This window comes from Pipistrellus kuhlii, unplaced genomic scaffold (assembly GCF_014108245.1).
Source record: "Pipistrellus kuhlii isolate mPipKuh1 unplaced genomic scaffold, mPipKuh1.p scaffold_m20_p_13, whole genome shotgun sequence".
NCBI lineage: Eukaryota > Metazoa > Chordata > Mammalia > Chiroptera > Vespertilionidae > Pipistrellus > Pipistrellus kuhlii.
Genome location: NW_023425438.1, coordinates 22729224 through 22748979, shown reverse-complemented (window position 1 = coordinate 22748979; position 19756 = coordinate 22729224). Strand labels below are relative to the sequence as shown.

At 38.0% G+C, this 19756-nt stretch overlaps 1 protein-coding gene across 32 annotated transcripts in view; it reads left to right on the top strand.

The window, feature by feature from the left end:
• NRXN1 (neurexin 1) overlaps window positions 1-19756 on the top strand; it is a 973616-nt gene that overhangs the window by 608967 nt on the left and 344893 nt on the right. The gene's annotated exons all lie outside the window — the stretch shown is intronic.

Genomic DNA, 19756 nt, shown 5'->3' with positions numbered 1-19756 from the left:
TCCCTGGCCTCGGGGAGGACAGGTGCCACACCGCACATTCCTCCAGAGGTTGCCAGGCTGTGGTGCCAGCGGTGCCAGAGAGGCAGGGGTCCTGGGACTCACTCAACAGGAGTCCAGTCCCTTTTGCCCCCACCTGTTCCTTTAACTGCAGAAGGCAGGAAGGTAACTGAGGCTGACCAACCCCTAGGAGACTCAGAAAAGACCTGCACACCACCCCTTTCCCTCACCCCCACACACATTTTCCTATTTTTCTTGGTGATTGGGCTCGGCTCTTTTCTAAACACAGCAGAAAGGCTTGGCTACCCCAACCCAGCTCCCTGAGGGTCATGTCTGAAGGCTGTTGGGGTGAGTTGAGGAATGTCTTGCTTTCTCTTTCTTCAGCTTAGCACTTCCCTGGGGGGAGTGGGGGGGGGAAGGTGAGCCAATGCTAGTTGGTGTAAGTCCGGAGGTCTGCTTGGAGGAGGAGAATTTAGAGCAAAGAAGCTCTTCTCCTCAATGTTCTTTTTTTTTTTTTTTTTTTTTTTTTTTTTTTTGTGTGTGTGTGTGTGTGTGTGTGTGTGTGTTGTAAAGAGTAGAATGTGAAGGAAAGCCTTGGTGGGCAGACTCCTTCTCCAGAACCACCAGCAATGTGAGACCAGGTTCCTCTCATCTTCAGAAAAAAGTCTATTTCAGATTCCCTGAGCTGACAGTCAATAATATATCAAACTGTGTTTGTAAATCTCTCCCTACTTCCAGTCTGCTCCCCCAGTTTAAAGTCCACTACTTCAAAAAGCAGGACAAAAGTTGTTGTGGGCACTCTTTCTTCTATTCCATCCTCCCCTCCTTTCCTTCCAGGGCCCCTCCCTCTTTAAGACTCAGTTCAGCTCCACACCCTACCCCCTGCTCCCCTGGGCAGCCATGGGTTATACCAGGATGGCCCCTTCCCCAGGGACAGCTTCCTACCTGGAGACAGTCCTGGTTGGATATGCCAAGCATACAGCTTCCCTGACTGAAGACAGGAGAAGAATTCCCCCTAGCAACTCCTCCTCAGGAGTGGCATGGAGACACACCTCATTTGGGTCCCAGAAATCCCTTCCCTTCCTTCCCCCACTTCCCTCTCCAGGACTCTCTCCAGCTTAGAGTGGCCAGGATGGAAGTGACGCCCCAAACTGGGGCATCTTAACTAAGAGTAACATCAAGGATAGGTCCCTCTGAGCCAGCCGGAGTCTTTCTGTTCTCAGCAGTGGTCCAGCAGCCTGCTGCTCAGTTCCCTGGGTGCAGTTCTCACTCACTGCCCTGCCTTTGTGCAGGGTTGTGTGAGTTCCAGGGGAGGGAAGAGAGTGAGGGCACAGGAGTGGCAGACAGAGAGTGGGTGGGTGGGTGCGCTGAGCTAGATGGGGGTAGTGTGAGGGGGTGGGGTGGAGCAGAGCACCTAATTGTAGTAGTGGGAAGCCCATGGATAGTAATCAAATATACATCTTCACCTTTCCTATGGGGTGGCTCTGCCTCTCTCCCTGGAAATGAGGCTCTATAGGGGAGCCCCTGGGGATGGGAGGGGGGGGGATGGGCGCGGAAAGGAGGGGGAAGGAGAACTCTAGAGGGCTCTGCCAAGAGTGGGCACTCCGTCCTCTGCCCAGCGCTGCTCTGCCCCAGTCAGGCGCCGTCTGCTGGTCTTTACAAACATTTCTTTCCCTCCAGAACATAGTGATTGTCTCTGTATGTGAATGAACAAACCAGGCACATCCATCACTGAAAAAGAGAATGGACAGGAGAAAAGTACAGAAAATGGTGTGTGAGCAGCATTTGGTATATCATTCTTTTGAGTTGGAGAACTTTTTCTTTCCTTAAGGTTCTGTTGTTTGTTTTTGAAATTCCCCATGCGCGTTGGGTGGAAGCTTTTTTGTTCTTTTTTCTTTTCTTTTTTAAACCAGAGTAGCAAACTTGCCAATATTCACCCAGTAAAACCCGGTGTGAATTTTTCCTACATCCTTTATTTCCTCTCTTGAAAAGAGGGAATTAACTCTGGCTAGAGTGTAATCAAGGGGCATTAAGGATGAAGTAAACCTCAGGAAGAGGGATGGAGAGATGTGTGTGGTGGCTGCAGAGGGGCTGAGGGCAGGGCAGGCAGGGTTGTGGTAAAAGGGCACCTGATAAGGATGAGGTGATGTTGAATTTGTTGGGTCAGGAAACCCCATCAGTATTCAGCTAATTAGACTGAGGACCCACAAGGAAATCATCTTTGAGAGTAATAGATGAGGGTGAAGAGAAGCACAAAGGTGAATGACAATATGATAAATTCTTAGCTGAACACCCAGGCAGATGCAAATGAGATGTAGTTCAACATTTAAGACTATTGCAAGTGTGTGTCTATAAGATGAACAAATGAGCCAGCCTGTTTGTGTTATAATTTCCTGGAATCATAAGACATTGTGCTCATAATAGGGAAAGCATGGATATGCTGGAAAGTGTAAAAGAAAAATCATGTGTGGTGTATTTGGGGGCATGAAATAAATGCACCCTCTGTGTTGTGAAAACTGCAGGGTTGAGTCTCAGGGCTCATTCTTCTTCATTTTCCCATCTCGCCATGCTTCATTTGCACTATTATGAGGTGTCACTTACAAGGATTGCAGGGTGCTGAGAGCGCTCATGGCTACCCAGAGTATCTTTGTGCAAGCTGACCCACTTGCAGAGATTATGATGAGGATCTTTCTTTTTCTTTCTTTCTTTTTTTTTTTTAATGCACCTGAGAAGCAGCCTTTGAGATCTCTGCAAGACCCCATTTTATTTTGCATGCACTTAAACAAATAAAGGATGAAAACACCCCCTAGAAAAATCACTTTTCTCCAGTTCAATCAACAGCAAACGGTGTGATTGTAAGAGATAACAAAGCAAGCCTGCTTGTAATTAAGAATGCTGTACTTCCAGCCAGCAGAGAGTTGAGGGTAGACCAGGGTGCTCATTTAGTATTGCTGTAGTGATGGACCATGTGTGCTGAGAATAGGATGATGTCAGTGCAACCCCTGGGCTCCCATCTCTGCTCCTGGCTTTCCAAAGTACCTCTGCACATTTTTGAAAATTAGCTTAGAGCCTCTTACTAATGTTAGGAGATAAAGGAATGAGAAAGCCATCACAGAGCGGAGCACACCCGTGCCAGGCATTCTCCTTGCACAACTAGGAGCTCCGGAAATTAGACTGCCGTGATTAGCTTATACTATTAAAGGGCAAAAGGGCTTTCCCAGAAGGAAATGTTAACAGATTTTAAAAGTCTGGATTGTAATTGAAGCAGCCCAGTGCTGTTATATAAGGATAATAATATCTTGCATTTATAATGTTTCTCATTCCCAGGCAGTGTGTGTGTGTGTGTGTGTGTGTGTGTGTGTGTGTGTGTGGTGTGTGTGTGTGTGTGCGCGCACACACACATACTCTACTTCTAAGAGGAATGTTGTGTTTTGGAGGGAATTGTGATTATGATCTTCCTTGTAGGGATACTGAGGCATAGTATAGATGCACCAAAAAAATAAAAATAAAAAAAAAGAAAAGAAAAAGATGGAGCCAAATCTCCCATCAGTTAACCAAGCCTTCCTGGCCCACAGCCCAGAGCAGTTCCATGAGCTCACAGGTTTTGAAACTGGAACGCAGAGGGCCCACCAGGTGCTCCAGCGATTGGTGTTTGGGGGAGGAATTATGTTACAAGGAACAGGGCAGAGAATTTTGCTTCCAGCACATATTAACAATAATGAATACCGTGAGAAAGGCTGATGGCAACTCACTGGTGTCCCTTCATTGATTCAGCTGGGAAGGTTTTTGTTTGTCTTTTGTTTTCTCAGAGGCAGGAGGTTGCTGTTTGATGGAGCTGATCCCTTTGCTCTTTTGTCTGGCAACCAGGAGACTTTAAATCTTTTGCAATATGTTTGACTTTGCTGCTGGGAAGAAACAGTTAGCAATTAATTGATATGTGTGACCCAGAACATGTTTGGTATGGATATTCTGCTGAAATTAGCTATCCCTTCCGTACACCTCTTCCTTATTTGGCTTTTTTCACAAAAATGCACTTCACTGCAATGCAATTTTAGGCAAGATTGCCAGCTAATATTTTTGGGAGTATCTTTGAGTCAGTCATGGTCCAAATAACAAAACTCTAAGGTACTGTTTTGGTTGCCCCTAACTTTAATCTACTTTTTGCTCAGGTCGTCCACTTATTTTTTTCGGTAAATAGGGATTATGTGCATGGTTTTGCTTTTGTACTCCATGTACCAAGCAAGGCTGGGTAGTAATGGGGATGATGGGAATAAAGGTGAGAGAGGAGGAGCCAAGGTACTGAAGGCGTGACCATCAAAAAGTTTACAATTTAGTTCTCAAAGTCCACGTTGTTGTTAGAAAGAGTTCATCTTTAATCAACCAAAACTTGCTCTTTAAAAACAAAAGGCATACGTCATATGTGTATGTAGCAATCATCTGAGATTTAACATGAAGGGATCTGGTAAAAACATCAACATAGTAAATTGTAGCTATATCACTTCCTGTTGCTCTTTAATATGAATGCTCTATAAGAGCTTCTTGCACAATTGCTTTCTTCCATGTTGCTGGAGAAATAAAGGTAAGAATTGTTTTGCAAATGTATCTAAGGTGATTCATTGGCTTAAATGTTTACTATTACTAGTATATAAATAATCAAGGCAGCTTGGTCTAGTGAAGATGATTTTCAGGAACATCTATGTGAAAATTTGGCCACGCTGCATACATTGTGTAAACTTACTAAACTACTTATCCTCACTAAGGTTCTCTCAATATATAAAATGGAAATACACTAAATTACATCTAGTGAAAAATGAGGCCATGAATTTGATAAGTGCCCAGAATATAATAGGCCCCCTAATAAATTTTTGCCCATAAAATAGATTTTTAGGTTGTTTTCACACCTTAGCTACTCTGAAGAGTGCTACTGTGGACTATTTATCTCTTCAAAATAAATCCTGACTTCAATTCTTTTTTAATTTTCTGAGGAACCCCTGTACTGTTTATCAGAGTGGCTACACCACTTTCTGTTCACAATTTCACAAGGGCTCCAATTTCTCCACATCCTGGTCAAAATTTGTCTCTTTGATAATAGCCAGTATAATAGGTGTGAGGCGATACCTTTTTGTGGTTTTGATTGAATGAATAAAGAGAATGTGATTCATACATAAAATGGAATATTAATCTTAGAAAAAGAAGAATATTCTGTAGTATGTGATAATACGAATGAACTTTGATGATATTATCCTGAGGGAAATAAGTCAGTCACAGCAAGACAAATCCTACATGATTCCACTTATATGAGGTGTCTAAAGTAGTCAAATTCAAAGAATCAGGGAGGGGAATGGCGGTGGCCAGGGGCTGGGGAAAAGAGGAAATAAGTTGATCGTCAGTGGAGCCTAAAGTTTCCATTCCACCAGATGATTAAGCTCTGAAGATCTGTACAACGTGGTGTCTATAATTAACAATACTCTTTAAGCACCTTCAAAATTAAGAGGGTAGAGCTCAGGTTAACGTTTCTTAACATGACAAAATAAAAAATTTAAAGAAGAGTTTTCAGAGTTAAGACACATGTCAGGAAAAAAAAAAAAAAAAAGAACAAACCTTGAAATCTGGAGACCTGATTTCTAGTTCAAATTCAGCCAGTTATGAACTGTGTGACTTTAGGAATTCATTTACAGCTGGGAACATCAGTTCCCAGACAGAACATAGCTCTAAAAATGCGAGGAGCACATTTCTCTCATTTTATAGATGCGAACACAGCGCTCTAAATAATTTAAGGGAACTGAACTCATAGTCACAGCTAATTAGTAGCAGAGTTGGAAGTAGAACCCCTATCTTCTAATTCATCTTCCTCCTCAGTTAGCATACTTTGCCAGGAAACCTATGCTCCAGTAGTGGGGAGAGGCGGTATTGAATACTGTTTATTAACTTAAGGTGGTTGTTTTTAGATGATAAGCTGGAATTAGAATTTAGGTATTTGTGGGAGATAATAGAGCAACCTAACGTAGGAGAGAAAACCATCTTTGCTCTGCTGCTGTTCATCACCATAGCTAGCCTCAATGCCTCATTTACGTTACATTGTGTACCTGTTTTTCATGAAAGACATTTTTTAGTTGTTGCTGTTCTCAGTACTAATGTTGAGAGGCTTTTTATCTTGTTTTGTAATTCTTCTATATGTGGTGGTTTTTAATTAGACTAAGATCATTTCCAACTTTGGGTTCTAAGATTTCTTTAGTAATAGGATCTCTTAAGATTCTAATGTTCTTTCTTGTCTTCCCAGAGTCTTACTGATTCTAAACAGACCATAACTGGAACTATTTTAGCAAAGATTGTATTTGGCTCCCTTAAGCCATCTAGTTTGTCTCCATCATTAGTTAAAGGAGGCTTGCCTCAGTGCACAAGAATCACAGTATGTGGGCAGGCTCTGGGTACCTGCCTGGTGCTTGCCCCTTCACTGAGGTCCTAAGGAATGGCTCTTTGAGAAAAGCACCCGCTTCCTTTACTTGGTTTTTTGCCCCATCCTTTTTTGGTCTGTGTAGGGTGTAGAATATCCCTCCACATAGAAATTGGTCATAGCCTTTTTAAAATTTTCCATTCTCTCACAAAATGCAAGATTTTATTTTTAGTGTTGTTCATATAACAATTCCCTGAAGCTTTTGACAGAACTTAGTGAAAACAGCCAAATTTTAAGTATATATTTCCATAGAGCCCTCAAGTAAAGTGTCTCATTTAATCATCCTAGTAATTCTGGCAGGGCTTATGATCACCGCTTTGCTGACAAGGAGGCAGATTTAGAGAGGGGAAGATTCTGCCAGGGTCATTTAATTAATAAGTAGCCTCAGTCCTCTTGCTTTTCCACTGCAATATGATGAGAGGCAGGGTTTTTAAAATAGTACTTCATTTGAATTTAGAAGTCCTGAATTTTCTCCCAGTGTTTTCATTTTCCAGACCAATCTCCCTCCCCCCCACCTCAAAAAACTTTTTTATTAAGAAAAAAGTTAACCAAAAAGTAGATAACTCATAATTATCAATAATTTGAAGTGAATATTGATGTGAAATTTATATTTTTATTCAAGTGGAAGAAATTTTAGTTAATATTACATTTTGATACTTAGCAGAAGAATAAGTAGTAAGGAAGGGATAGATTAACACATGAGGGTCATTTTCAAATTAAATCTAAAGCAATGTACTCAGGCAGTGATAAAAGTTAGTAAAATCAAAAAATAACAATTATAGTAAAGTACTTTGTGACTAAAACTTCCTTTTAGTCACCAAAGATACAGGCAGTTGAAGAGAACCTGCTGTTGATGGTATGAATTTATTATCTCTGGGGTTTGTGTACTGGAACTGAGGTTGTGTCCAAGGCTGTTTCTTCAGTGTACTTCGTGACGTGTGGCTATGTGCATACTAAGTTTTCATGAAGCTTGTAGGAATCTTGTAGCCACTTTCATTGCGAAATTCACAATACTGTTAGAATTTTTGGTTATGGGAGCTCTAACTTAAGTGTATTATGTAATGTGACCCACATTTAATGCAAGATTCTGGACTTTATGTTCATGTACATATGCCCTACATTTTTATATAAACTTGATGAGAAAAGGTTTTATAATCTATCAGAAAATAAGCAACTAGAAAGAAACAAAACTTGGAAATTAATAGTAATGCAGTGGGTTTTACTATGTGGTAAAACAAGACAGTGGCATTTACTGACTTGGGCATCGCTGCTGCACAGTTGTGTTGCTTATGTGAGTTGCTTTTGGACAAATGTCCATTCATGTCATTATTTATGCAGTTCAGCCTGTCTTGGATATTATAGTTGGCAATCATTACATTTTTCTGGATAATTACAGGATTCAGACCTGGTAAAAAGAAGTGGTGTTCTTGATGCTTCTTAAAACCGAGATGATTTTGGATTCTGAAATCTCTGTAACTTTGCACTAAGGTTGACTTTCCTCGAGCATCTAGTTGCTCAGAATAAAATACATCACTGTGAGTGATTGTGGTGTGTTCTAGAAGTACATTCAGGACATTATGGAAGCCAATGTGATGGTGCTCCATTGAATGCCATCCGGTTAGCACTTTTATTTGGGCTTGCAGAAGGATGCTTTAAAGAAGTGTGTACTTCTCCTGTCAAACTTCCTTTCACATTTTTCAAGATTTTGACTCTGTTAATCTGATTAACACTCTAATTCATAGCCATGGTGTTTTCTATGTAATTATCCCTTTCAATTAGCAGGTATGTTGCAATCTGTTGTACAGAAACAGTATCGCATGAATAATTTAAGTATCTCTGGGAAGGTTTGTCTAAACGGTGTATTATAGAAACTGAACTTTCTGTTTGTTTTTTTTCAAAGCATTGTTCAGTAGTCTTCTTATTTAATACTAGAAGCCAATGCACTAAGATTTGTGCTAGGATGGGCTTTCCTTTCCTTGGCTGCTGGCACCTCCTTTCCACTCCAGCCCAGCCCCTTTCTGCTCAGGCCAGGAGCTGCCTCTTTCTGCTCTGGCCTTTCCTTCCCATGCTGCCCAGAGGCCCTGAGAGACCGGGGTTGGGCAGAACAGAATTTTTCCCCATCTCCCCTGTCACTTGGTGCCTGTGTATGCAAATTAACTGCCATCTTTGTTGGGTTGTTTTGCATATTACTCCTGATTGGCTGGTGGCATAATGAAGATACGGTCAATTAACATATTTATTATTAGGTAAGATTTCATATTGATCCCTAAAAATCTTGCCATATTGAACTACTGATACATGCTGATTGAAAATAGATCATTTTGAGATAAAATCTTTTTAAAGATTTTCCTCAACACTCTCAGCTACCCTTCCTTGAATTCCACACTTAATATTTTCAAAATTGCAATGTGCTGTATCAGTCACTTTTCATGTCTACTACCAAAGTATTAGCATATGCTAGGATAAAATGAATATTAAATTAATCTCTGTCAGCAAAGTGGCTAATTGGACACACTGTTAAATATGCAAATAATGTACTTCATTTTCCCACTCATTTTTTTCCTGGGGACTTGTTCTAAGTGAGCAAATAATTTTTGAGACTGCTATGGACAATGTATGATAACTCAGTTAAAAGTAGAACACTGCTGGTGGGTTCTGACCAACATCTTTATACAAAAGCCTTGTGTTTTAGTATATTCACAAGGTATTGATTGTCTGAGTGCCTCTATAATGACTAAGACATATAATAACAGTCTATTTGTACTTGCCAGCAATAAAATGTTTGCCTCAGTGATTTTTTTTTTGTAAGCATAAAACTGTGCTTTTTCAGAAAATAGATACTTAAATTATTTTTACACAAGAAATAATGAAAAACTTGGCTTATAGTAAGGAAGTGATTTAAATATTGTAGGAGTATTTCACTGTCTCATTTTCTCCAGTAAAAAGGCTGTAAAGACAAAGAATAGGATTAAATAAATTGTAGTAAATGACCAATAAAGTTATTTATTTACTGACTGATCATTTAGTCCTTATTATATGTCAGATTCTATTCTAAGCCCTTAGCAAAGAATGAACTCATTTAATCCTCACAACAATGCTGTGAGGGAGATAAAGGTAATCTCCCATTCTACACTTAGGAATTTAAAAGCATAGCAACATTAAGAAATGACAAGGTTACCCGGCTGGTGTGGCTCAGTTGATGGGTGGCATCCTGTGCACCAAGAGGTTGCTAGTTTGATTCTCGGTCAGGGCACTGCCTGGGTTGCAGGTTTGATCCCCAGTAGGGGGCATATAGGTGGCATTTGATTAATGTTTCTCTCTCATTGATGTTTCTCTCTCTCTCTCACCCTCCCTTTCTCTATCTCTCAAAATCAATTTAAAAATCTTAAATAAAAAAATGTCCAGGTTATAAAACAAAAATCGTGGTGTCTAGATTTCACCCTAGATAGACTCAATTCCAAACCCATGCTCTTTACTCCTACATTATGCTGCCGACAAACATAATTTATCCTGAAGGTATATGTTTCTCCTCCTCCAGCTTTTATCACCAGTGATACATAAAAGCCTAACCAAGGACAACTATCTGGTTTTACTTGGTTTAATTTCCAACAAGTCTTTTTGCTGAAGGTTTTGTGCCTCAACCTTATTTTCCAATTTCGTTTGTAAGCATCTTTCTTCTTAACTACATAGGGCATCAGGAGGCCTCCCTAAGCCTCCCTCCCTCATCCTTTGTTTTGACTGCTTTATTAATCTGCATATCCAGCACCACATCAAGGGTAGAGGGATGATTGATTTAAGATGTTTATTCATGTTTATTAACTTCATTCCTTCTAGTTGGTAAATACATTCCCCACCAAATTGATAGATCTCCTGTGATAATAGACTAATTTGCAAGCTCAGCCATGGTTTACAATTAAAAGGGAACAGTTGCAGTGTATCTGATTATGTGATTATATTCTCATGAGATGAAAGGAATCCCTCTGTAAATGGTTTTAAAAAGTTGTATAGTTCTGAAGGCAGGGTATAAAGAAAACACTGACAATTAATAAACTAAGTGTTCATCCCCATTTAGATTATAGTTTCTTAATTATGAAACCCTGAAGACTTAAGAAAAAACAAATTGTATTGGTTATATATGCATGGTATTGTATGACTACACAATGAATGTAAGCATTTTTTTCACTCATTTCTAATTAGACCCTTGAGTTAAGCATGATTCAGAAAGGATGGTAAAGACTTTGAAGTTTGAGTCTCCTAGATACAGTTTTCTTAAAGATTCTTTTGTTTCTTCAATTTAACAATGGAATTTTTGTTTCAGTTTATTTACTGGCATTATATTCGTTTCACATATAACATCATAGGCATTCTAGGAATTTCCTAGCAAGATAAAAGATTATGCTATTAGATTTCATTGCACCCCCTAACTGGCCCTGGGCAAGTTTCTAAACCTTTGGGAGCCTCAGTTTCCTTAAGAGTAAAATAGGCCTATAATTCGACTCCATAGGTCTGTTGTGCAGACTACCTACTTTATGAAGTCATATGGCACCGAACTTCACAAAGACTGCTGCTGATTAACCTGTCTCCTGCAGTGGAACTTCCCTGCTCTGGACTGCACTAAGAAAGAAACCAGGAAGGGTTGAGGTTATTAAAATGACCATCCTCAGAGTCTTTTAAAACCAACTATCCTTGTATCATGCTAGATTGACTTGGTAGATTCCTTAAGTAAAGATAAAGGGTTGACATTGAGATCCTTTAATGACATTTGATTAAGAAAGAAAGAAAGAAAGAAAGAAAGAAAGAAAGAAAGAAAGAAAGAAAGAAAGAAAGAAAGAAACACAGAAAGAAAGAAAAAAATAATGAAATGGGTATTAACAAGAAGATATGTAGAAAACCAACTCTTCCCCTCTCCACCCCCCCCCCCCCCATGTTTATGTGGGAATTAAACCAGAAAGCCTGCATCAGGGCCAGACAGCCAATGCTACTGATGCATCTTTATGTTGGACTTCATTTTGTTTTAGGAAATTATTTACATTAGGAGTTCTTAAGATAGAGTCAGGAAGAGGAGGACATTGATGATCAAGAAAAATTAAGAAAATGTTTCCACTGCCCCTCCCACCCACACCAATCAGCCTCTGAAACAGAAAATGCTAAGCCATCTTTACCTGGCTGTATTACAGAAAGAGGTTTCAGTAGGAAAAACAGCGTTTCCTGGCCCAGAATAGCTATGACTGTGGCCACTTTGGTGCCATAGCCGAACGCTAGGAGTCTAGCATTTAAACAGAATAGAAGCATGTCAGAATACTCAATCAAATGAGAATGCCCAGGAACTGTAATTTTGTCAGCCATTTAAAAAAAAAAAAGATAGGTAGCTAATTTCACAAAACAAATGAATGTTTTTAACAGGAACTTAATATACACGCTTGATTTCTCCTCCTTTCTAAAAAAAGAAGCTGTCTTGAGAAACATGTAGTAGAGAACATTTCATGATAGTGTGAAGATTAAAGTTACTGTCTTTATTGGGCCTCTTCCAAGGCCTACTTATTGTGGTAGTTGAGTGCCAGCAGCAAGTTTAACCTATGAAATCATGGAGCTTGCATTTTTCCCTACGTGAAGATGATTTTCTAGATAACAGAATGGTGAAGAATGTTCTTGAAGAAAGCATTGCTTGGCTCTGGCTCCTCTAGGGGGGTATGACATGTGAGTGTTGGTCCCTCTTTCTGAATTTGTGCCTTCCATAGTGTTTTGGAGAATTGGAGACCATTCCTATTGAAAAACGGGGTCCCAAACAACATGTCACTGGCAATCTGCAATGTGGAAATGTAGGGGTCTAGACATCAGAGAAACAGTTTCCAGCAAGGGGACCACTAAAGGCTTCATGGAGGAGGTGAGCTTTTAGAGAAACTTTGAGCCATGGTTATGTGGTACATGGGGAGGTAAAATGGGAAATTAACAAAAGCAAAGAACATGAGCAAAAGATGCTGGTGTGGAGCGGCAAAGAGGAGCATATTCTTGAGTGATGGACAGAGACACATAGAGAAAAAAATCTCCCCAATTCCACCCCCAGGGGCAATGCCTCATTAGCTCCTGGCCATTAGGATCTCCGATACCCTCACTGATAAGAGAAAAATGATACAGGAGAAAGATATAGGGGGCTAACTTCTGTTTCCCATAATTTCTTTCATTCAGCCTCCTCAATCACAATAGGCAGATGTATAGATTATTTCCAAATTGTGGGTGTTTGCACACTCTCTGCTGGCAAGTCACTGTTCCGGGTAGAGGCAGGAATGCAGAGGTCAATCAACCAGCAAATGTCTGTCAAGTGCCTACCGCTGGAAGTAGGACATTGCCTTCCTGTCTGCCAAAGGAGACGGGGCCTGAAAGAGGCCTTCACATCCTTTATGCAGCTTTTGGCTTTAAAACTTAACCTGTCTGTCTCCTAACCCTCGAGAGCACCTCAGGGAGGTCTTCCTGTCCTAGAGCAGCCAGCAGGAGAGGGGAGAGCCATTTTCTTTTCATCCACAACAGCAAATGGATCAGACAGGCTTAGCTCTGGCTTCACTACACATTTGGTAGTTGGGACATATTTGATTACACTTCCACTTTCATGTTTGTAGAGCTCTTCACATTAAAAAAGGGTCTCTCATGTTTTCTCTCACGTGATATCTACAGAAAACCTGTAAATTAGGCGTGGCAGATGTTGCCTCATTTGCAGGGGGGAAGTGATATGCCTTGGTCACTTTCAGTGGCCTGACTTCGTGCCATACTTATACACGACACAACTGGGACTTGAACGCAGTGCACTGGTTTCCAGAGCCCAGGGATATTTTTCTGAGCAAATAAGTGAGTACAGGCTATTTGTGCACTGTCCTTAGAAACCCATGGAGATCTAATGATTCTGCAGGGATTCTGGGAAGAAACCACTGAAAGGGCCCAGTCTATGCAGCCTTGCTGGATTAGAAGAGAAAGAAGAAAGGGGTCCAGGCTCTTTAAGAGAAAATAAAGTAATAGTCTAGATTGTTTGGTGAGGTGGTAAGGAATAGATTGGCTTTTAATGTATTTTGTTAGTATGATGGTTTAATTTTCCTGTTGCATATTAGGGTTTGTCTTTTGGGAAAGAACTGAGGACTTCAGCTTGAAGGAAGAACCCACTAGCTTTTGATCATTGTTGAAATAACTCAAAAAAAAAAAAAAAGTGTACATTTACCCTGGGAAAACACTAAGGCTTAATGCATATATATTTGGTGTTGCAATGTCTTTCTGGCTGAATAGTGTCAAGAAGCTGAATATAATTAAAACACTTAATTACCTCTAAGGATTTACTTAAGAGCACTTGGAAATTTGAGATATTTAGTCAAAAACTTGTAACGGAAGCTTTGATTCTTCACAATGATAACAGAAACTTACAAGATAGAACCTCACTCTGGAAATGTATTTTGCTTATAATTGTATGAAAAATGATGCCCAGTAGGCAAGATGGTCAGTGTTCTTCCTGAAACCAAGATCTCTCCAACTAGTTGAGAGTGAATGCTTCCTGGTGTTACCAACTAGTGTAGAGATTATGCTGAGATTATGCATTCAAAGGATAAGTTTGTAGAAACGCTCCCTACATTTTTAGAACAGCACTCTAACTCCCCTGGATTTAGTTTCTGAGGATATAGTGCCCAGCAACAAATTTTCAAATGTACTGAAATGTTTATAGAACGATTCTTAGGCCTCCTGATATAGAAGCAGTGATATATTCAGACCGTTAGTTGGAACTGACTTTAAAGCTAGTGGCTGTCAGCAGAGTATGAGTTTGAGCCCTATTAATAGCCTGAATGATCTAAATGTTCCCACCATTGCCTGTGATTCCACCATTAGAGATTCATTTTTTAGTGCCTTGATAGCTTTTATTAAAATTTGTTGTATGTTGAAAGATCATAAAATTTGGATTCATGGTTCACCAGTTGCTGGCTGGATGACTTCTCTACAGTGGTATAAAAATGACAATTTCTGTCCTTATTGAACTATTTTATGTGAGGAATAAATGAAATAATATTATAAATAATATTTGTAAAGTGCTGTGTAAATTATATTAAGGAAGAATAAAAACATTTTAATAATGTATATGAACCATTATTTAGGAAATAGCCTATTTTAAGCTGATGTAAGGTGGTGATTCTTAAAATTTAAACTTCATCAAAATTCCCTGGGGACCTTATTGACATTGCAGGTGACTGGTTTGCACCCCTAGAAAATCTTTTCAGTAAAGATGGGGTAGGACTCAGGGATTTGCATTTCTAAATATTCAGTGTAAGAGATTCTAATGTACACGGTGCTTGGACAACTTCTTAAGAAGTAAGACTTTAGGCCATTATCAAGTAGGATCTTCAGTATCAGCCTTTTACCTAACTCTTTTAAGCCTTCAACATATACTGTCTAATTAATAATTAGAAAGTGATTACTTTATATCCACAGGACACAGGGAAATCACTAGCATACAGAGAGAATACTGTAGGAATCTGTTTTAAAGTCTATTATCATTTTAGTTATCAATTGTTCTATAGAATATTAACAAGGAAACTAACAAATTGTTAAGCCTATTGCCTTTCTCCTAGGAAGGACCATTAGACATAAAAATGTGTTCATATAAGAGGTAGAGTACAAATAGTTTTTTTTTTTTTTTAAGGTTCATACCTTTTCTTTGAATGGGGTGTCCTTACTACAGCTAACTCTGTCTTTGCTGTAGAGTTGTACTTTTGAGGCTTTATGCCTATGTAATGGGTTCACTAGCACACACACTTTAAAAATCTTAGTCTTCAATCTCTTCAATACCTTCCTAAAAACACCGTTATTACTAGGTTGTAATTCTGTATTTATTTTTGGCATTATCTGGATGACAAGTATATGCCTAGAATTAGATACTTGGAGTAATAGGAAAGACCCTAGAGATGAACTAGTTCCTACCCCTAATTTTACAAATGAAGACGGAGACTTGGGAAGGTTAAATACATACTCAATTCTAGGTCCCTTTCCTAGCTCTGGACTGCTTTGCTCTAGCTTTGTTTATGAGTTCCCTGTAGTCAGAGTTATCCAGCCATACCCAAGCCATTCTTTGTGCAGGATTTTAACTGCACAAATTGTAGTAAATAAGCTCTGAGAAACTGAATAAGTTTTCCATCTATAGTACAAGAATATCTTTTGTGTTTTCTTTTTCAGCTACTTTATTCATTAAAACATAGCGGAACCGAGAGCAACCATAACTCCTATGTGCACCATTAACCTGACAGTGTAAAATGTTACCTTGTGTAATTAGTTACTATGGAGATTTTTAAAATAGAGAGTAAATAGCATTGGGGTTGAGGGAGGTGGGGGAAGGTACTGGAAGGAAGGATCTTCAAATATGAATATCCTCGGGGATGCCAGGTTAAGGTATGACCTTATTTTAATATTCCATTGTTGCCAATGACAGAAGGAAAAGGAGAGCTTTTCTATGTCTTTAAATTCTTTCTGTCATTTAGACATTTAGAGGTAATTGGCATTTTAAAATAACATTTATTATTACTAATTATTCTTTATTGCTATATAAGATTTGGAAAACACAGAAAAGTTTGAGGAAAAGTTTATAATGTCCACAATCATAATATCCAGAGATAACTACTATTAAAGCTGTGGTGTAATTTTTGTTGTTTTACTTATTTGTTTTTATATATTTTAACATTTAAAAAGTAGGATTATGACTGGTATGACTAAGTAGTTGAGTGTTGACTTACGAACTAAGAGGTCACAGTTAGATTCCTGGTCAGGGTACATGCCTGGGTTATGGGTTCAATCCCCAGTGTGGTGAGTACAGCAGGCAGTCAATCAATGATTCTCTCTCATCATTGATGCTTCTCTCTCTCTCCCTCTATGAAATCAATAACTTTTTTAAAAGTAGGATTCTACTTTACTTGCTGTTTTATAATCCTTTTTTTAATTAAAACTATATGGTGAACAACTTTTACTTTATTAATTTCTTTCTAAACTATAACATTTTAGTGACTGCTATTCAACCTGAACAATATTTATTTCATCAATACTTTTATTGTTGGACATTTAGATTATTTTCATTTATAAAATTTGATTATTGCTGTTATAAATTATACTTGAATATAAATATCTGTGTTGTGCACAAAACAGAGATTCTAAGTTAGAAGATATAGTTATTTTTAGGTTTTGGGCACGCATGCCAAACTGAATGACATTATGATTTCTTTTCAGTTTGATACCAGTACATTTTTTACATTATCTCCTACACTATTTCCTGGCATACTGGCCGTCCCACATTATAATTACTTTCTTTGTCATTTTATAGACAAAATGGTATTGCTTTTTAAAACTATTTTATACTTTTTCCTTCTACTTTGTTTAAGCATCTTTGCATATGGATTTGCCAATTACACTTCACCAAGTAATCTATTTATTATGTTTCCTAGTGTTTCTTAGTGCAGTGTTCTTTTTGTCCACATTGATTTATAAGTATTCTTTATTAATTATTGTTAATTGTTTACTGTATTTATTGTATACTAGAGGCCCAATGCATGCAAATATGTGCAAGAGTAGGTCTTCCTTCCCCTGGTGACTGGCACCAGCTTCCCTCAGGCACCTGGGACCTGGGCTTCCCTCCTCCAGCCACCAGCAGGCACCCAGGACCTGGGCTGGCTTCCCTCTGGCCCTAGCTTTTTCAGGAAGGACATCTGGAAGACGTCCGATCTAATTAGTATATTATCCTTTTATTATTATAGATGTGGCTATCATTTTTCTCAGTTAATTATCTGCTTTTTAGTGCTGTTAATATAAAGTAATTTAATATTTTTCTGTAGTCAAATCTGTTGGCATTTTTATTTATTGTTAATTCCCCTTTTAGTCTTCTTTTCACCCTTGGAGATGATTCTTCATTTTGAGGCAGGTTGTATATTTCCATAGGCGAAGACATTGAGCCAGCATTTACTCAGATAACTGATAAATATGACAAGAGACGGGATGTCTTAGAAGGTTTATCTAAGCTATTAACAGCATAGTGAGATCTTAGAGTTTAGGAGTGAAATGGGGTTAACAGAATTAGTAGAAAATGATTAAAGGGTCCTTAGTTCTTAAGGACAGTCCAATCTAGAGAAAGAGTGAGGGAACTAAATGGTAAGTTCTTCCTTTCCTCTGTTGTTAGTCATGGTACTAAGCTTGGCCCTTCCTTTCTGTCTCTAGCCATTTTACTGAGCTTGGCCTTTCCTCACCTCTGTTGCTAGCCATGGTACTGAACTGTTTCCATGTGCTGTAAGATGGCTTTTCCTTCATGATGCTCTCGGTTTTATGAATCTTGTTGACTGCCCTACTTTAACAAGCAGGGACCCTAAAAGGAATATAAGAACACATACATACTAACTCTAATATATTAAGAAGACTGAATGTGTGTTTTTTTCTTGTTACAGATTTTCCTTTTTGAAAAATTGAAGTATAATTTAAATACAGTGAAATGTACAAATTTTAAGAGCACATCTTGATGGATTAATTTTTTACTTATTTATACTCCCATGTAATTATCACCCAGAAGACAATACTTCTGTCATTGTAGGAAGTGGCTCTCAGTGGAAAGCTTACCCACTCACCTTAATTTCTGTTCAGACTTCTATCATTATAAATGATTTTGCCTGTCCTGAATTTCATATACCAGTAAATGGATCCAGAAAGAAGAATCTCTTTTGTCAGATTCTTTGTCTCAGCATATTTTTGAAATTTACTCATTTTGTTATATGTATCATTTGTTGGTTCTCTTTTATTTCTGAGTACTATTACATTGTATGAATACACCACAGTTTTGGTGGTGTTGTTTTTTTCTTCTTTCTGTTATTGTTGACTCTCACATGTGTGGACACTATGGTTTATTTGTATTTTAGGAATTCTATGAGTATGAGCATTCTTAAATGAGTTGGGACATAGTCACTTATTTCTACTGGGTGCATCCTGGAACTGGGAAGACTGGGACATAGAATAAGCATCTGTTTAACTATGTAGGACACTGTGCCACAATTTCACAAGGTGGTTGGATGACTTAACAGTTCCACCAACATTATATGAGTGTTCCCTAGTTGCTCCACATCCTCATTTAGAGTTAGTATTGTCGATCTTTTTAATTAAGCCAAGTTGTTATGTGTGTTCAAAATTGGGTGTGGATACCCCGAATGATCCAACAGAATGAAAAGCAGCATAATTTTTATAAGGAAAGAGAAGCCTAAGAATTATAGAATATATGCTTTTGTTAAGGTGGCTTCAGTTTTATATAACTGAAGGAAAAACACACTAACAAATTAATGAATACAGAAAGAACTGTAATACTAAATAATCTTTGAAGATAAAGTTCAGTGTAAAACTTCAGTGTTTAGTTAAGCCTCAGGTTCTTTCAGGACCATCTGGCCTCCTTTGGGGCAGTCTCCTCCTCACTTCTCTTCCATTAGGTGCCTGAGCCAGCAGCTGCTAGCCTGCAATTTCATGTAATAGCAAGCAGTTATTTTAAGAAGTTAAAATATTTATAAAAAGTACTGTCTAATTTTATATGTGCTAAGTCTCTCACTTTCTTAGATACAGCAAGTGCAATATAATAATCACAGTAAACATCTGAGGGAAAACAAGTTTTAAACAGAAAAAAATATTATTTAAGGTAATGAATGCTAAAATTGTTTTATGATTTTAATAGAAATTGCTTGTTAATAATTGCTGATATTTATTCAATACATCTTTCAGAACAGTATTCACAATATATTAGTAAACATGCTAAATAGCATTTTTGGACTGTGAACAAAAATATTTTGAAAATATTTAAAATGAAATAAAAATGGACAACATAGCTTCATTGTTTTAATGAAAACTGGTAAAGAATGAAAAGAGCAAAATGCTTTTGTTAGCACTTTAAAAAAAACATATATATTCAAACAAATTATACTTAGAAGCTTTCTTAGCTAAATCTCTCTTCCAAGATTTTATTTTCTTTGAATTGATAATCATTTTTATTTATTGGAATCAACAGATTATAAAACCATATAGAAGAAAAATTAATATTTTGAAATCATAGTTTTTTTTAACATACTCATAAATTTTATCAGATTAATATTAAAATAATCTGATAAAGCATAAAACTACATAAAATATTAATGTAGAAATAGTGTATGTTTTCTAATGTTAATTTGTATGTGGTATTTATCTTGAGTTAAAGTGGAAACTCAAAAATATTCTGAAAATTAGAATCAAGCTTCTTCTGATTCATTATTACAGGTAAATATTTGAATAATGCTATTT